This window comes from Python bivittatus, unplaced genomic scaffold, assembly GCF_059951505.1.
Source record: "Python bivittatus isolate LINGU-HERP-01145 unplaced genomic scaffold, Pbiv_v1 ctg000220_np1212, whole genome shotgun sequence".
NCBI lineage: Eukaryota > Metazoa > Chordata > Lepidosauria > Squamata > Pythonidae > Python > Python bivittatus.
In genome coordinates this window covers 35,398,727-35,415,229 of record NW_028277048.1, presented here as the reverse complement: position 1 = coordinate 35,415,229, position 16,503 = coordinate 35,398,727, and positions in this window count along the sequence as shown.

Below are 16,503 nucleotides of genomic sequence, written 5' to 3'. Positions count from 1 at the left end.
CAGCCAAAACTGAGTTCTGTTCTGTCAGATAGAATCCAGGAAGTATGAATTTTAAGCCCCCTTAAAAATGCAGGCAAACAAAATCCTGCTGGTGTAGTAATCAGGTGAAAGAAATTAAAATAACATATACAGTATGTGCTCTGAATTATACTATGGAAAATGATAGGTCTCTAATCTCTTTTTCATTTCTAAAATAGAAAGTATCTTTGCATGGAATGTCTCACATGTATGTGGGGCATAGACAGATGGAGGATGCTATAAGGTATGACATCTGGGGTGCGTGCACAAAAGTTGAGGGAGTTTTGCAGCAGCATGATTGAAGCCCTCTGCCCTTTTGTACATGCATCAACATCATATTATTATATTATCATCTATCTATCTATCTATCTATCTATCTATCTATCTATCTATCTATCTATCTATCTATCTTAAAGTTGATAACAGTATAGGTGTTAGCCCTTCAGGGATGGTCCAGACAAGAAGCACAACAATGAATACCAGCTCTACCTTTATTATAAGGTTACGTTAAGAGAATCTTGCAAGTCTGAAAGTATTTCTCCCTTCCTCTCCTTTTACTCTCTGGAAAACTAGAGAGGATCCCTTCTGAAATGCTTTCCACACCATCATCCCTTCTGTGGACTGAGATATCTTTTACATGATGGTTGTCCAGTCTGCTGCTCTTCCTCCTGTCTCCCAAGGTCATGCCCACAAACCATTACAGTAGGGCTAATAACCTACTTTTAAGGGGGCAATGAAGTTCACACCTTTTGCAGCCACTACCACTAGCCAGGCTGGGGCTGATGAGAGTTAAAGTTCAGGATATCAGGAGGGCAGCAGACTGCTTACCTCAAGCAGGTTTTTGCATTCTTGCAAGTTCCCTGACAACTACAGAATGGATAATGGTGCCCCAGGTATGGAGGTAGGGTCCTCTACTAATCAACTGTATGTCTGTCAAGCTGCAGGAGCACACTAGGATACTGGCTGGCCACCAGAAATAAATGCTAGATGCCTTTTTTTAAAAATTATTTTCAGGATGTAGTGCCTGCCTGAGGACAGGGAGTTATAAAATTGCAACCTATGCTCTTTCTTTGCTTGTAGAAGACAGGGATTCCTTTTACTCCCCCTAATCCAACATAGCTTTGGGTTAGATCTTGATTCTGAGAGAAAGCTCTCAGGTCTGGTGGCTCCAGTACTCTCGGTACTAGTGGAGCAACACCATCTCTCTCCCCACAGTGCAACTGGGCTCTAAGGTTTCTCATCTCATATTTTAATTTTTTTATATGCTTTCCTTTCGATACTGGAGTATTGTGGAAACTGTTTGCTAAGTGTGTGTTCACATTTGCTGGTTCCTCCTGGAACTGATGTAACTAACAAACTGCTGCTGGTGAGTTTAGGGCTAAGTGCATATCAAAACCCATAGGAAAACCCAGGTGCAATTAAGCAGTGTGGATTTCTAAATATGGTATTTCCCCTTCCCTGATTTTTTTTTTTAAACTTTTTTCTTTAACCATTTTGAAATTTGGACCTTGTTATACTACTCTTAAGAGCACAAGACAGAACAAACTCTCCTCCTAATTTTACAGCCAGAGCCTAACATTGCCAACCTCTTCCTTCTAAAACTCATCTACGGGAATGAGAAGGCTTGCCTCTGAAGTCTGTTTTCCTCTCTAACTTTTGGATGGCTGAAATAGTAACATTCCCTGGAAATATTTTTCATGATTTCTAAATAAGTTGTATGGGTGGTATATATTCTGAAGGCCTGCATGTCTCAGACTCCTTTCTTAAGGAGCATTGCCATAAAACAGCTATGATGTTCATGTTTCAATAAACAAGCAAAATATCTGCAAATATTCTAATAGTCAATACTTTTTTTAACCTAAATAAATTATTCAAACCTTTGATAAGAGTTAGTCAGGTGAAGTTGTACTTTTAGTCAGTTTTTATATTTCATTTCAACTATAGATGGCAATAAGTGAGGTCTAAAGAAAAGAAAATGGAATTTGCTTTGTTTTGTAGACCCTGTTAATGCATCTGAGTTCTCTGTCTAGTTTTCCTGTAGTCTGCAAAGTTTTTTGCCCATAAATTTAGCTTTCTAAAATTTGGGGTGCAATCCAGTCCCTTTAAAATCCATAGGAAAGGTGGGTTGTGCTCTTGGGTTTTAACTCTAGCAAGAACATTTTGCATAAATTTCTGATGAAGGGTTTATTTTGGGTCTCTGCCTCATGGTGTTCAGATGCCAAACTGGCTGAGCATGTCACTATTTGCAGGGCTGAACAGGCCTCAGTGATGAATGGGCCCCATCATGCTTTGCCCCACACATTGAAACCACTTCTGAATCTTGGCACTTCTTTCTCCCAAAGCCATTTTTACTTCTACAGGGTACACAGAGAGGAAGGGAGGAAAACAGGCCTCACGGTTAGAGTTGCCAGCTATCAGGAATGACCAGGAAAGTACAGCACTTGGCTGACTTTTTGAGGAAGTTTCCAGGACAATTTTCATTTGGATAGTATAAGTGTATTCATTTAGACCAATCTGTTTGGGGGGCGAGGAGAAAGGAGAAATTCTTCTCAACTGCAGATTCATTACCGCTTCAAGACAAAGATGTGCATGCTTATGTCTCAAAATTATATCAACAGCACCACACACGTATCTCTTTCCAGTGCTTAATTTCTAAAATGAAAAATGCTGAGTTCTGATTGCAGATCATGGTTGTGTTGCTTTCCTGCATATGTTCACTTACAAGTAAGCCCCACTCCCTAGGAAGTGAATTTCGTGTGGGATTAATCCCCCCTCCACCCAACCAAATGACAAATGCAGACACACCATGGAAAGAGTAGCCCTGCTGGCTATTTGGGGGGGCAGCAGCATCAGTCTTGAGACACATTATTTGATTTGATCATTTGATTTCTACCCTGCTTTTCTTCCCAGAGGCGCTCAGAATAGCATTTAAAAGAAGACAAGGGATTAAAGACATATGTTATTATGTCACCACATTGTGTGCAGTCAAAGAGCCCTCTTTGCTTGAAATGTTGTCCTCGGCTCCTTTGGTGCAGGTTTCTTCAGGACAGATGAGAGCAGGTAAGGCCTGGCAGGCTGAGGTCAGTTTAGGGGGATAAGATCTGTGTTCTTCAGGAGAAATCTGTATTTCACATCCCTTTTAGGAAATCTTTTTAAAAGGATGAGAGAACAACATGGGGAAGAGACTTGGGGCTCTTTTGTCTCTGGTCTTTCACTTTAAGAATAAATTATTTCCCTATCCCAAGATTCTGAAAAGAAGGATAAAAATCAAACTATCACTCAAGTGTGCCCTATAGCTAGTGCTTCTATTCATTTTGTGGGAAGAAGGTATCCCTGGCCATCACTTTGCCACTGACATCTCCTTTTGTGCCTGTCAGCTCGCCAGCCCACCTGACTTTTTAACCAAGGTTCTTTTATCATCTTCATTTATGGGTCCTGTAGGCATTCTTAGAAAATAAACAGGATGTGTGTGTGTGAAGCCCAGTGCCTTATTTGGAAGTGGGCCTGCCTACTCAGGGAGAAAAAGGAGGCTAGAGAACTCCCAAGGGGCCAGAATGGAGTGGGGGGAGAATTTTCCTTTTGTGACTGACCATACTCATCATGTGACTGCCATTTTGTGAGAGCACCGCCACAGGTTCTCAAAATTCCAGACGTGTCATCCAGTGAAAGAGCTACCTGTTCCTTTACCCTGATATAGCCTGCAATTTCAGAGACACCTTTGCATGCAGTTTAAGAAATTGCTATCATCAGGTATTCTGGTGCATCTGACTCTTCTAAATTCCTGCAGAATTTTCTAGTGAAATCACATGTGCACCATATCTTCGACATGCAACACATGTTTTGAACCAGTTCGAAAGGAGGGAGACGGGACCCCAAATGTTACTGTTCTGGGGTATGATGGGAAGGAAAAGAGAAAAGATGGGGAATGACAGTTTGCCTGCGCAAGAGCTATTTGGATTTATTAAGACCATATGTTACAACATGCTTTCTAATAAGTCTTTAAAGAATGGGCTGTAAGTGTGTAATTATTTCATAAATATGAATGCAGAATTTGAAAAGGTGGCTTTAAAGTAAAGTGCTACCTTTTTATGAGCAAGTGCACAGCTTAATCATGGCAATAAAACACATATTAGTTAAGCTTTTGCTGCTGTTCTTGCACCTGAAAACAGAAACCCGGCTTGCCTCCTTTTTTAATAAACAGCTTCTAAGGAGGTGGGTTAAATTCCTCTGGTGAAGAATGCAACAGTGGGGTTGTGGGAATTAGTTATATTTCTAACAGAATATAGCTATTAGAAACTAGTTGTATTATTTAATAAGGCTAGATGGCAAAAGAATTCTTTTCCCCTCGCTGTCTGCAGTTTTTTGGGGTAGTTGTGGCCTGGGTGAGTTGAAAATCACATATCCATCCCATGGGAGCAAGGGTTGGATATGGGTGGCAATGTGAATAAACAAGCTATTTATTATTTTCAGTACAATGCATAAATGAAACATTGGGGGGGGGGTGGCATCTCCAACAGTTTAAAACCCCTTTTTATTTTCATAAAATTTTATAATTTTGAATGATGAATGATGTGCTTGGGGACAATTTCAAATGCCAGCTGGATAGGACAAATACCCAAAAGAAATTTGTATCACTGAGCTGCAAATGCACAAAACCATTTTTGTGAAACACTTGTCATGCAAACTTATTCATGTCTACTCATTGACTTTGCTGGGATTATTGTTTTGTAACTGTGTAATTACAATCTCAAGGCATAGAAAAATAATTTTCCTTGGTTTGCTCTTTGAATGAATAGTCCCCAATAGGTAGGCATACATACAGTAGTTGGCCTTTCAACATTTGTGGTTATTGAAATTGGGGGGACAATTTCACCAATGTCTAAATGTTTCAAGGAGGGAAAAAATGTTCTAACTATTTCTCAGGAATGGGAGTCCCTGATGGCAATGGAAGTAGCACATCTCCCTCCACCCCTGCCCCTTTTCTTTTTTAAATGGGAATGCTATTGTGTATCCTTTATAATGATCTGAACCTAGTGTGTTTCTGAAGCATTATGAGCAGGAAAATGGCATTTGTTCCATCCCCCCCAACCTCCTCTCTTCAAAACACTAGAAAATATTTTACTTTCTTTTTCTGTGAATCGTGTCATGAGAGTGAAGAAAAACCTTATAAATGTGGGAAGAAAAATGTCTTTTGAGAAATGTTGACTCGGCTCTCTAATATACCGTTAGGTTTAAAGAGCCTCTTTTCTGCTGTCTGAAAAACCTTTGCAGCTAACATATTCCATACTGGAAAGTAGAACGAGTGTTGCATTTTAGCTCAAGCTGGATCCAAATAAGAGAAGAGCCCTGTGGATGCTTGGTTTCCAGTTCTGGGAATTAGGCAAACTGCTTGTTCTGGATGAAGTTGTGTTCCCCTTCAAGGTCTGGGATTAAATACAAGCAGAGTCCACAGACTGTAACTTTCTAATTCTAGGTTCCATAAATCATTCTGAAATGGAGGTGTATTCAAGTAGCCAACAGCCAAGGCAATAGGGAGTTGCAGTCCTAAAACTTTATGAGGCCACCAGCATGGGAAAGGCTAGTTTATTGTTTCTCTTTCAGCTGTTATTTGGAAGATAAAGCTACTAAACAATGTATAGACATAAAGAAGCATAAAATCCATTCACAAAAATGCTAAATGAAAAATGGTGACTATAGATAACCTCTTCACTCCTCTAAGACCCTTTGTCCATCTCTTCGGCCCACAGATAACCCCACTCTTTCCTTATCTCCACAAACGGCAGCCCTGTAAGCAGCAGTGGTGATTGCAAAACATGGAAATCTGTTACCCATCCCAGTGCTCAGGAAATGGTTGCGTGGTCTGAAGATAATGGAGAAAACAACGGGTTCAGGGCAAAATTCTTTCTCCCATTTTCCCCCTTCAATTCCAATTGGGCTAAGTTAAAATAAAGAAGAGGGTGATTTGAAGGGTTGAGGACTTAGACTTTGTCATCATCTAGAGGTCTCTTGGTGTGAGTGGGGTCATTATTAGCTTGCAGTAGTGGAATTTTATGAATGATAAATGTGGGGGGGGGGACTTCACAAAAAGTTCCAATAGTAGAGGATAGTGGAAAGACAGAGAAAAAGTTTCATGAAGTGATAGTTCAGACAATGAACCATTAATTGCTTGAAGGTTCTTATCCATCCTTTGGTTCTACATTGCTTTTGACAAGATAACTAGACCTTTGCCAAGATCACATTTAATCTATATTTTAGGTCTGTAACATAATCTGTAACATACAGCAGCCCAAGGGGGTGGGAGCAGTTTAGAAAACCTTCTAGTTGCTGGGGAACTCTTGAGTAATGGCAGTTGTCATCTGACAGAGAAATTTTAGCTATACAACTTAGGATAGTGTTACCAAAAAACATTGACAAAGTTATTGTTCTGCTGCATTACGTATCAGGGACAGAGTTCTGAAAAGCCTATTAAGCACCTGTGTTACATTAAAGATAATAACTGAATTTCCCTTCATGATATTAGACATGATGAAGTTTTTAAAGTTACAGTTTCCCATCTGCCTTAGTCTCCTTAAACACGCATGGAAATAGTTGGGCGCTGAACATGATGGAAATTGGAGCTCAGGGAAAACTATATGGTTAAATTAGAGGTGATGGAAAACTTTCAGCGAATTTGCAAAATGTGCCAGCAATGAAGGAGGAGGAGGAATTTCCATTCCCAATCACTAGTGATAAATAATTCCAGTGCTTCTTTCCACCTTACTCCTAATAACCAGTTTTTATTTACCCATCATAACCACTAAAATTGTAACTAGTGAAATATGTATGTGTAGTCATTGACAAGTGATGTACACTCAGATCTGGGTCAACAACAATTATAATTTTTACAAAAGACCCAAATAGCAAAGTACAAATATAACCTAGAAGCTTGGCATTAGATAAAACAGTTCAACCAATAAAATAAAATATTAGATAAAACATTTAAACCTCAAATGTATTAATGGATCAGTAAAAACCTTGTTTTTATAACCATGTTACATAATTGGCTGTTGCCACTGTAATTTTGGGATTTTTTATCTGCGAGTAAAATTTTAATATATTCAGAAATACCTCTTCCTGGCCTTGATTTGAAAATAGGCCAGAGAATATCCTGAAAATATGCATGCATTGTGGCAAGACAAAATGAAGGTTTTCCCTGATCTCATGAACCCAACAGGGACAAGGTTCAGTTTCTCACTTTGCACAATCCTATCAGATCTAGAAGAATAACTCTTGCCTGTAATGTAATCCTTTCAGACCAAATAAAAATCCTTATTCTTTTATTGTTCTTTGTCCCTCTTTCTTCTGTAAACAGGAACCCAACTACTATTGCCTTCAATAAAATGGGAACTTCATCCTCAGAGTTGCACTCCATCTCGTGCATCCACAATGCACGGACAGCTCACACAATCCAATACAATCCTGTGAAAAATAACTATGCCTGACCATCCCACCAGTTCATCTCTCTCTTTGGAGAGCCGTATTGACTGATGGTTACGTAGCAGAGATGCGCCTCTATCTGCCCTCATTTATGCTTGCTAACAGTACCTGCTGTATGAAAGAAAAAGAACACTCCTTGTTGCTCCTTTTACAAGAAAATATATGGCAAACTGACCTAGTAGTTTCTCAGCATAAAATGTGTGGGGCTTCACAATGTTAAGCAAATGAAAGTAAGTAAGTAAGTAAAGGTTTACTGCTGTTTATTTAGATTCAGTTTTGAAACTGCCTGAGTCCAACCAACTCTGGGCAGCTCACAACAATAATCTGGGTGGCTACAACATCATACACAAAACACATCGAACACATTTAGGACAGAGAAGCAGCCATCCCCTCTTAGATTTCCCACGTAATACATCATTTGACCCTCAGAGAAAAGGCAATCCATAACACAGCATTCTGTATAGGTTCTCATGTAGCAACCACAGTTGTCTGATGGATTTCTAGATTTAGATTTCTTCCATGTAACTGTCAGCCTCATCCTAATCACAATTTTTGCATAGCTTTATGGTATCCAGCAGTTGTCCCTCTCCTTGCGTCAGCCAGTAGTCCTTCCAGCCAGCCCATGGAGGAGCACCAAACTCAGTATACTATCCATGCTCCATCCCCACCTTTGCTCTTCACCTCACTGGGCTAGCTGATGAAGAAAAAGCAAGCCAGCCACTGTTGGGGGAATAGCAAATCTGCTCTTCCATTCTGCAAGAAAGGTTGAGGGAAGGTATTATGGCATGACGAGACATCCCAGAGGTAGGAGGAGGGACAAGATCGGAATTCTGACCAATGGAAACCTTTCCTGTTCTGTAGCTTCAGAGCAAGTGCTATGAAATCTCACCCCAGCATTTCCTGTAGAACCCCTCATGCAGGTCATTTCCAAGATAGCACTGCATTGTGGAGATAGAAAAGATGTATTTGAATTTTCTTGGCATTGTTTACTGGACAGAGAAAGAGTCAAAGTTCAGCCACTGCCATCCCAGAGCCCTGTCAGTACACTGCAGATATGCAGGGAAAGTAGCTAGCTAGATTCCTAGCCATTTCTGTTTCATTTTCCCTCCATTGAATCCAGTACTGGCTTTTTTCATCTAGGCCGAGAACAGGCTTTGGAACAGCAGGTGAAGTCTGCCTCAACTTGTCTCCAGATTTTTTGTTAGACTATAGTCTGCCTTTCCTGTGTGAACTCAAGGAATGTCCTGCTGTTATTGCTGCTGCTGGAAACACGTTCTGTGTTGTAGCAAGAGCTTTCTCTAAGTGTACCAAGACTCTGGGCAGACAAGCCACCCAGTAGTGGAAGGAAACTTCTGCCACATTGCAACTCCCTTCAGATAAGATTGCTCTGCAAAGCTCTGGGCGTTGAGAAAAAGAGAGTTAAAAACAAAATGTAGTTCTCCTACATCCACATATATTGGTGTCATGCATTTCATTTTAGTTTAAGAGCATGGATATTTCGGGACTATAACACAGCCCACCACTGCCTATATAACATTGCTGGAGGGAAGAAAGCTTCCACCTATTGCCTGAGTATTTTGTATCTAGTAAGTGCCAGTGTTGAGAAGTTTCTTCTTCCATTTAGAATTCTTTACATCTTTAGAACAGGAATGCTGAAGGTCTTTTTTTTTTTAAAGCCCTAAAATCATTCTGCAGCTATTGGAAGGGTAGAATTGATTACTTGTAATTTCATTTTTTTATTGGTTGTCTTGCACTGTTTTCATTATACAGATATCACTATACAGTATGTATCTAAGTAGCTTTTAGCTTCCTTCGAAGGTTTTCTGATTTGAAGAAAAAGTTGAATGCCCAGCTTTCAGGCATATGGGTAGATAGTGGCATGACCTGCAGAAGACAAATAAACATCTGGGAATCAAAATGCTCTTGAAATTAATGGAGCCTACTTTGTCAAGCAGCCCCTTCCTGTTACAGACCTTTGTATGCCAAACCAAGGCAGCCTGTGGAAATGCATCCCTTGACTTGGAGGATTATTTCTTACAAGGAGAAAGAAAATGAAGAATAAACTCCAGTTACAGTAACCACAGATATATGCATGGCTAACTACCTAATCACTTACCTAACAGTGGTATATTCTAGCACAGCCCAAATTTGTGGGCTATGAGATAATGAAGACTGTTTGCTTGGATAGCTTATCACACAAGCGAAGGAAAAAGTACAGGATCTGAAGCAGGAAGGTGATCATAGCTAAACCTGTGAACAAAAGTTTATTTTTCTTTCTATCCAAGTGCGATCCATAAAGCAGGGAACAGAGCACTGAGGAAAGTGAGAACAACTACAGGATTCTATTCCTATAGTTTGGGGTGTTTCTCAACATGGCAAGTAACACGAACATTATAAGCAATCCCTGAAATTATATCAGACTGCTATTTTGATAGTGAATGTTGAGAAAATTATACACTACATTTTGTCTTAGGCAAAGTAGATTGGTGGACTGCTTTCTAGGTATTACTCAGGTGCAACACGGCTAGCCCCAGTCACATCAAAACTCAGAAACAGAGCATGAGCCATGGTTCAGGAGTTTACATTTTAAATGAGCCATTATCTTACTGGCTGGCTCTAGGGTGGAAACAATCTTCCAACCCAACTCTCCACAATGGGGATTCCTTTAGGGGGGAAACAATCTTCCCTTCTTCCAACTCTCTACAATGGGGATTATTCCAACTTGACTATGTCACTGGTATATCAACATAAAATTACAGCTTGAGTCTACACCACACATCCAAGCACTTATTTATTTGTTCACAGTCATGACATTTCCAGTTTAGGTCATTACAGTGAACATTGCATGGGACTAGCCATGAAGGTAGGCTGGAAGCCTGAAAAGGTCCACAACATGAAATGCAACAATGTGTACAGGAGCAGGTTTTTCAGAACTGAACTCTACAAGCCTGACTGCTTAAAAGTTTGGTTTGGGCTCAAGTGATAGTGTTGACTTTGATCCAAACATCCCAGGAGCTACATTCCCCATATGAATATATCTAAGCTCTCCATTACATCCAAAAATCTTTCCAGAGGTGGTTACCAGAAGTTTTCTGGTGTGCTACCCAGGATTCAGAATGGCCTCTTGAGGAAAGCATCCTTGGCCACAACAGTCCCACCTTTTAGTTGGGCAGTGCGGTTTTTACTTAGGTGGGTTTTTCCAAAACACTGATTTTACTGTGAAGCTGTTTCTGTTTTAATATAATTTCATTAATCTCTTGTCGTAGTTCCATTTCTAGATTTAGCCTATACTAAGTTTTGTTATCTGTGGGTTTACTTACATTGTCACTAGCTGCCTTGTGTATCTTGATTCTATCTCATCTCTCCTCCCCATTGCTCAGGAAACCATGTATGTAGTGTTGTTGTTTTTTAACTTCAACTTGACATCATCCTTGAAGCATAGGTTAGGCTGAAAGTTAGCCAAAGATAACCTAATGAGCTTCATGGTTGAGCAGAGGCCCAAATCATCACCATCAGGTCTAGTGCTCTGTATCATTCAGCTCTCTTAGCCTAGTAAAACATCAGATGGAAATCCTGCAGGCCTCCACCTCAGCAATTTTCTCTTAATTAATAGAATGACCAGTATACTTCATTTTAAAAGGGTAGGCTGCAACTTGTGTGTCTTTAGTGACCAGAGGCTTTTAAGATAGACGGCTCAGGTGAACAAGCCAGCTTTGTACCTTCCAGAGTGCAAATGTTTAAAGACGGGACTGTAAAAAAAAAAAAGCATTCTGTAAGAGCAATGAAGCCAGAACAAAATGGGCACAGCTCATTTCATATGTAGCAAATGTATACCACAGAGCGCAATGTCAGCACATCATGGGTTTCCCCCACAATCGGTCCTTTTTCCTTGCAAGTACTCTTTGTGAACCAAGTTACCAAATAACAGCAACTTACCTCAACTTCTTTCTTTAAATCCACATCCATGGGAATATAAGAGGCACAGCATTGCCATAACATCAGTGTCTTTTCCTCCATGTAGGCATGTGCTGAATGTGTAGAAATCTTTAGGCAGATTCTCCAGATGGGAGCTAGGGCTCAGTAAAATCTGTGCCCTACTTCCATGCCTCATGGTTGATGCTTTGCTACTCATATTGCTACTGGGAGTCTTGATATTTCTAAAGAGCCACAAATCACAGGTTCCGGCAGAAACCAATTAAAACAAACAAACCAAAAACTGGAATTAGATGTTTCATGTATAATATTCCCCTTAATAACCAGATGCTTTATAGATCTTCAGTGAGGAGTCCATATGATCACTTATTTCCCTTATGCTGCAAGGATATGTGGGTTGAACTGATCTGTGATGATACTGGACTGATAGTTAATTATACATCCAATTGGTTTGCTATGTTCAAAGCTTTGCATTAGTCATTCAGTTCTGTTGTGCCATTTGGGCTGACAATAGCATAATAAAATATGGGCCCATGGGGGAGTGGGGTGGAAATGCTTTTGAGCAGCCTGGAGTGTAGCTGTGTAGAAGAAGGAAGCTCTGTTGCACCATCTCCTGATACTGAACCTTTCAGTGTTTGTGAGAGCCACTTTGGTCTAGTGGTGAAGGCTCCAGGCTAGAAACCAGGAGACTCTGAGTTCTAGCCCCGCCTTACGCATGAAAGCCGGCTGGATGACTTTGGGCCAGTCACTCTCTCTCAGCCCAACTCACCTCACAGGTTTGTTGTTGTGGGGAAAATAGGAGGAGGAAGGAGTCTTAGGTAAGTTCACCGCCTTGAGTTATTTATAAAAAAATAAGAAAGGCAAGATTAAAAAAAAAAACTTTTAAAAAACTGTCGTTCTATCATCACTTAACACAAACCTCGTGACTCAGTGTATATGCTGTGCTATCAGCTTCCAAGTTCTAATCACCTAATGAAGACAGAATGCACTGTTTTCCAATATATTTAACTATGTGTATCATTCTAATATAGCAATTGGACCAATATTCTATATTTGCAACCCAGACTGAAAGAGCATTCACTCACTGAAGCAGGCTTAACTGTATGGGTCATCACTCTTAGACTAAGATGATTATATATCTATTTATTAAATATATTGAATTCAAATGAATGTATTAAATTGAATGTATATATAATGTCCACCATCCCTTGACCTAATTCAGTTAATTCAGTTGAGGGCAACTGCTTTTGGTTTTCATTGTAATATTTTTGTTATGACGATCTCCGGAAGACCATTCTTCCAATCCCTATTCCCTCACTTGCCTTTGGAGAGTTACTTTTAAAAACCATATCGATCATAGAGCATTTTGTTGAAACAGGACGTTCCTAGAGTGCCCTGGAATAAAAGTCGTGCATATTACAAGGCATATTACACTTACTGCACATCACAAGGCAAGCATTCAGCCTTAAGGACAGGATACTACCCTGAATGGTGCCTTTTCTCAACCTACAACCTCCACAGAAATTTATTTGTACTCCTGTTCGCATTGACAGAAATGCCCCAAAGAGCAGGCATAGTTTTAGTACTGCAAACTGTGGAAGATGAAGATGAATTTAATTGAAAAAGAAACAAATCTGAAGCCTGCATTGGATAGTAACAATGAGCTTTTAAAGTGGCAGCTTTTTCCATTTTTGGCTGCCATAATTATGGTCTCATTAAGATTCCAGTGAAGAAAGTCGAGAAAACAGTTCACTTTATTTCTTGTTAAAGAAAACAGAAGTACCCACACTCAGTTTCTCTCCCAGCTCTATGCTTTTAAAATATTTGCATTTTAAATTCCTCTCCGCAAATAATTCCAAGCCAAATGTAAATATAACACTTAGATTGCTCCCCAAAGAACACCTTTTCAGCCAGTAATCCCCTGCCTCAGCTTGGGAATGAGATTTTTTTTTCCCCCTTTGCAAGACTCCATAATTTTACCACATTGAGTGCAATTTGACAGGAGACGATGTGTTTCAAGAAACATAAATCTCAGAACCCACTGGAGTTTGCTTTCTGTCAGCTCCTCCATCAACTGATGTGGCCTTGTGAACATCCCGTGGCGGGGAAATGTCTTGTTTCTGTTTAAAAAAGGACTAGGATGAAGTTCTTTAACTAGTTCTTGAATGGATTATGAGCTTCCAAGAATGAGAGCTGAGGTGTAATAATGTAGGAGCACAGCCAACACGTGGGCATGATCCAACCAAAAGTAAGTGGTTTGAAGTTCCTTTGCTTTCAGTAGGAGAGAATAATATGGGTTTTGGTCCTTCTGCTGAAACAAATGAGGCAGAGAAGTAAGGCTGAATGAATGTTTGTGGCTAAATAATTCTGCACTACAGAAAGAAAGCTCAAATTTTCTCCCACTCACATATGTTCTGTGTCTTTGGTTAGTTGCTGATTCGATGCCATTCGTTCCTCATCAGCAGAGGAAACAACGGCAAATTAGAAATGTAAGCCTATTGGAAGACAACCTACATTAACCAAGTGCTCCATCACCAAAGCAACAACCCAACCTCCCACAAGAGGAGCTGTGTAAGGACATTATTCAGATGAGCACAAACGCATTGCAGCAACCCAGAACAGCAGAAAAAGGAAAAATACCACCTATACAACATCTTCCAACAAAATGGATACCCACGCAACTTTATCAAAAAGTGCCTGACCACTCAACCCACTACAGCACAACCAACAGAAGCTATGAAAAGGATAACACTGCCATAAATCAAAAACATCTCAGAAACAACCAACAGACTATTACAACCAGACAGCAGCATCATAGCACACAAACCAAGTAAAGCCCTCCAAAACATCTTCAGTAAACCAAAAGACCCAGTAGCTAGAGAAGAAAATACAGGAGTCAGCTGCAACATACAGGGTAAGGACTGTAACAGCCACTATGTAGGAGAGGCAGGCAGAAGACTAGCAGAGCGCATCCATGAACACCAACTAGCAGTCAGAAGACACGATGAAAACTCCATAAGCTCACAACACATGGAGAGACTCAGCCATAGTTTCAACTGGGAGACTGAGCATCCTAGACCAAGCTAAATCCAAAAATGTTAGAGAATTCCTGGAAGCTTGGCATCCAGACAAATCAGCCATCAATAGACACATAGAGGTAAACCACATTTACACACCATTCAAAAGAGACAATAAAAAAGCTAAGAAGGAAACAAAAAGGCCAGAACACATTCTCTCCAGCAGCCTACACCCAGATAAGCAGGATTAACACCAGACAAACAATCAAGCAGAAAAAAAGACCCTAGTCAACTACCAAGGAGAAAACCATATCCCTACCAACACTGGCAGGGCAAGCTACTGTATATAAACAGGGAGTATACCCCACACTCACTAGCACTGATGATGTTACCTAGTCAGGTAATGAAATATCTGCACGCAAACGACCAAGCTCAGAGAGTACCAAGGACTCCATGTATAGCAAAATGCAGAAATTCATATTTCATAGATTCAAGAGATGAATCAGGGTTAGTGTGTCTTTCCCTCCTTCTCTCCATTTAGGACATTAATTATCAAGCACTCTCTTTAAAACTACTTAAGATGGCTTGTTAAATTTAACTATTGGTTTCCCTGACTACTTTTTCCTAATGGCATAGATACATCTTTATTTGTGCATGTGTGTATGCGCCTTCAAGTTATTGTTGAGTCCTGGTGACTGCCCAGATGAGTTCCTGCAGTATTCTTGGCAAGATTTTGGAAGCATTTTGCCATTGCCTCCTTCTTAGGGCTGAAGGAGAGGGTGACTGGCCCAAGGTCACCCAGCTGGCTTCATGCCTCAGGTGGGACTAGAACTCCCGGTCTCCCACTTTCTAGCCTGGTGCCTTCACCACTACACCAAACCGGTTCTCATAGATACACCCTACATCCTTTAAACCTTCTGGCACCACCCAACAGAAAGGAGCAGATTAGAAAAACGTTCTTCTTTCCTTCTTTAGTTTCTCTCTGTACAGCCAAAGCAGGCTTTAGGTCGCTGATCATCTGCCAGTAACTGGACAATAAGAGGAAAGTTATTCTTTGCCATACAGGCTAGGAATTCTGGGAACTGCAGTCCCAAACACGTGAAAGATGCCAGATTAAGGAAATCTGTGTTAGGTTTTCCACAGATTCAGGGTAAAATACAATTCGAGCACATGTAGATGCTTCTTCTTCTTGTCTTTTCATAGCTACCCTCCCTCTTGTTGATCAGAGAGCCCCAATAGAAAAGAATCAGAATATTTTATATAGAATATAAAATACTATAGTGAGAAGGAAAATGGAGATGAGGAAGCAAAAATGAGGCAGAAATTTAAGGAACAAAAGCTGAATGAAGCAATGGATCATTTACATGCAAAATGTGAACTCCTTGTCAGGAACAAAATCTGAGATCCTCCTTAAGTAAACAGTTAAGGACATTTGAAAGAACTGATATAAACCATATAGTTATAAGCATGACAGCTATACCATATTTACTCAAAGGAAAATGATTTTGAAACTGAAACAATCTTATCCTCAATAAAAGATTAAACGGGGGCAGGGGGACTCCCTTGCCTCTGATACTATTATAGAGCATATCTAAGATCTCACATTTTAAAATTATTTCAAGAGTAAAACTAGCCTTCCTTTTGGATAGAGGCATTTTTAAAATATTTCTTTGGGAATTCAACTTGAGAAATATCTATCTGACATTAATATGTACAGAGTAAACAGAGATATAAGATACCTGGGATTATAGTCGCATCCTGTGCTTTAATTTGTGCATAAAGTGAAATACATACCACATGGAAACAATCTATTACCAAAAAAAAAAGACCCAATCTTGACCTTATCAATCATGTCCTAGCGATTTCATGCTGTGGGCCTCCCTTCTTTCTGGACTAGAACACCGCTCAACATTCAAACATCCAAGCATGGCCATGGGCCAGAAAAAAACCCTGCACTTCTAACTGAAATCCAGCAAAGGCAAGTAATGGGTCTCACCCTTTTTTAAAGAGGGTGGTGCAGCTTGAGCCATACATTCCAAAGAACACCTTAAAGGGAAAA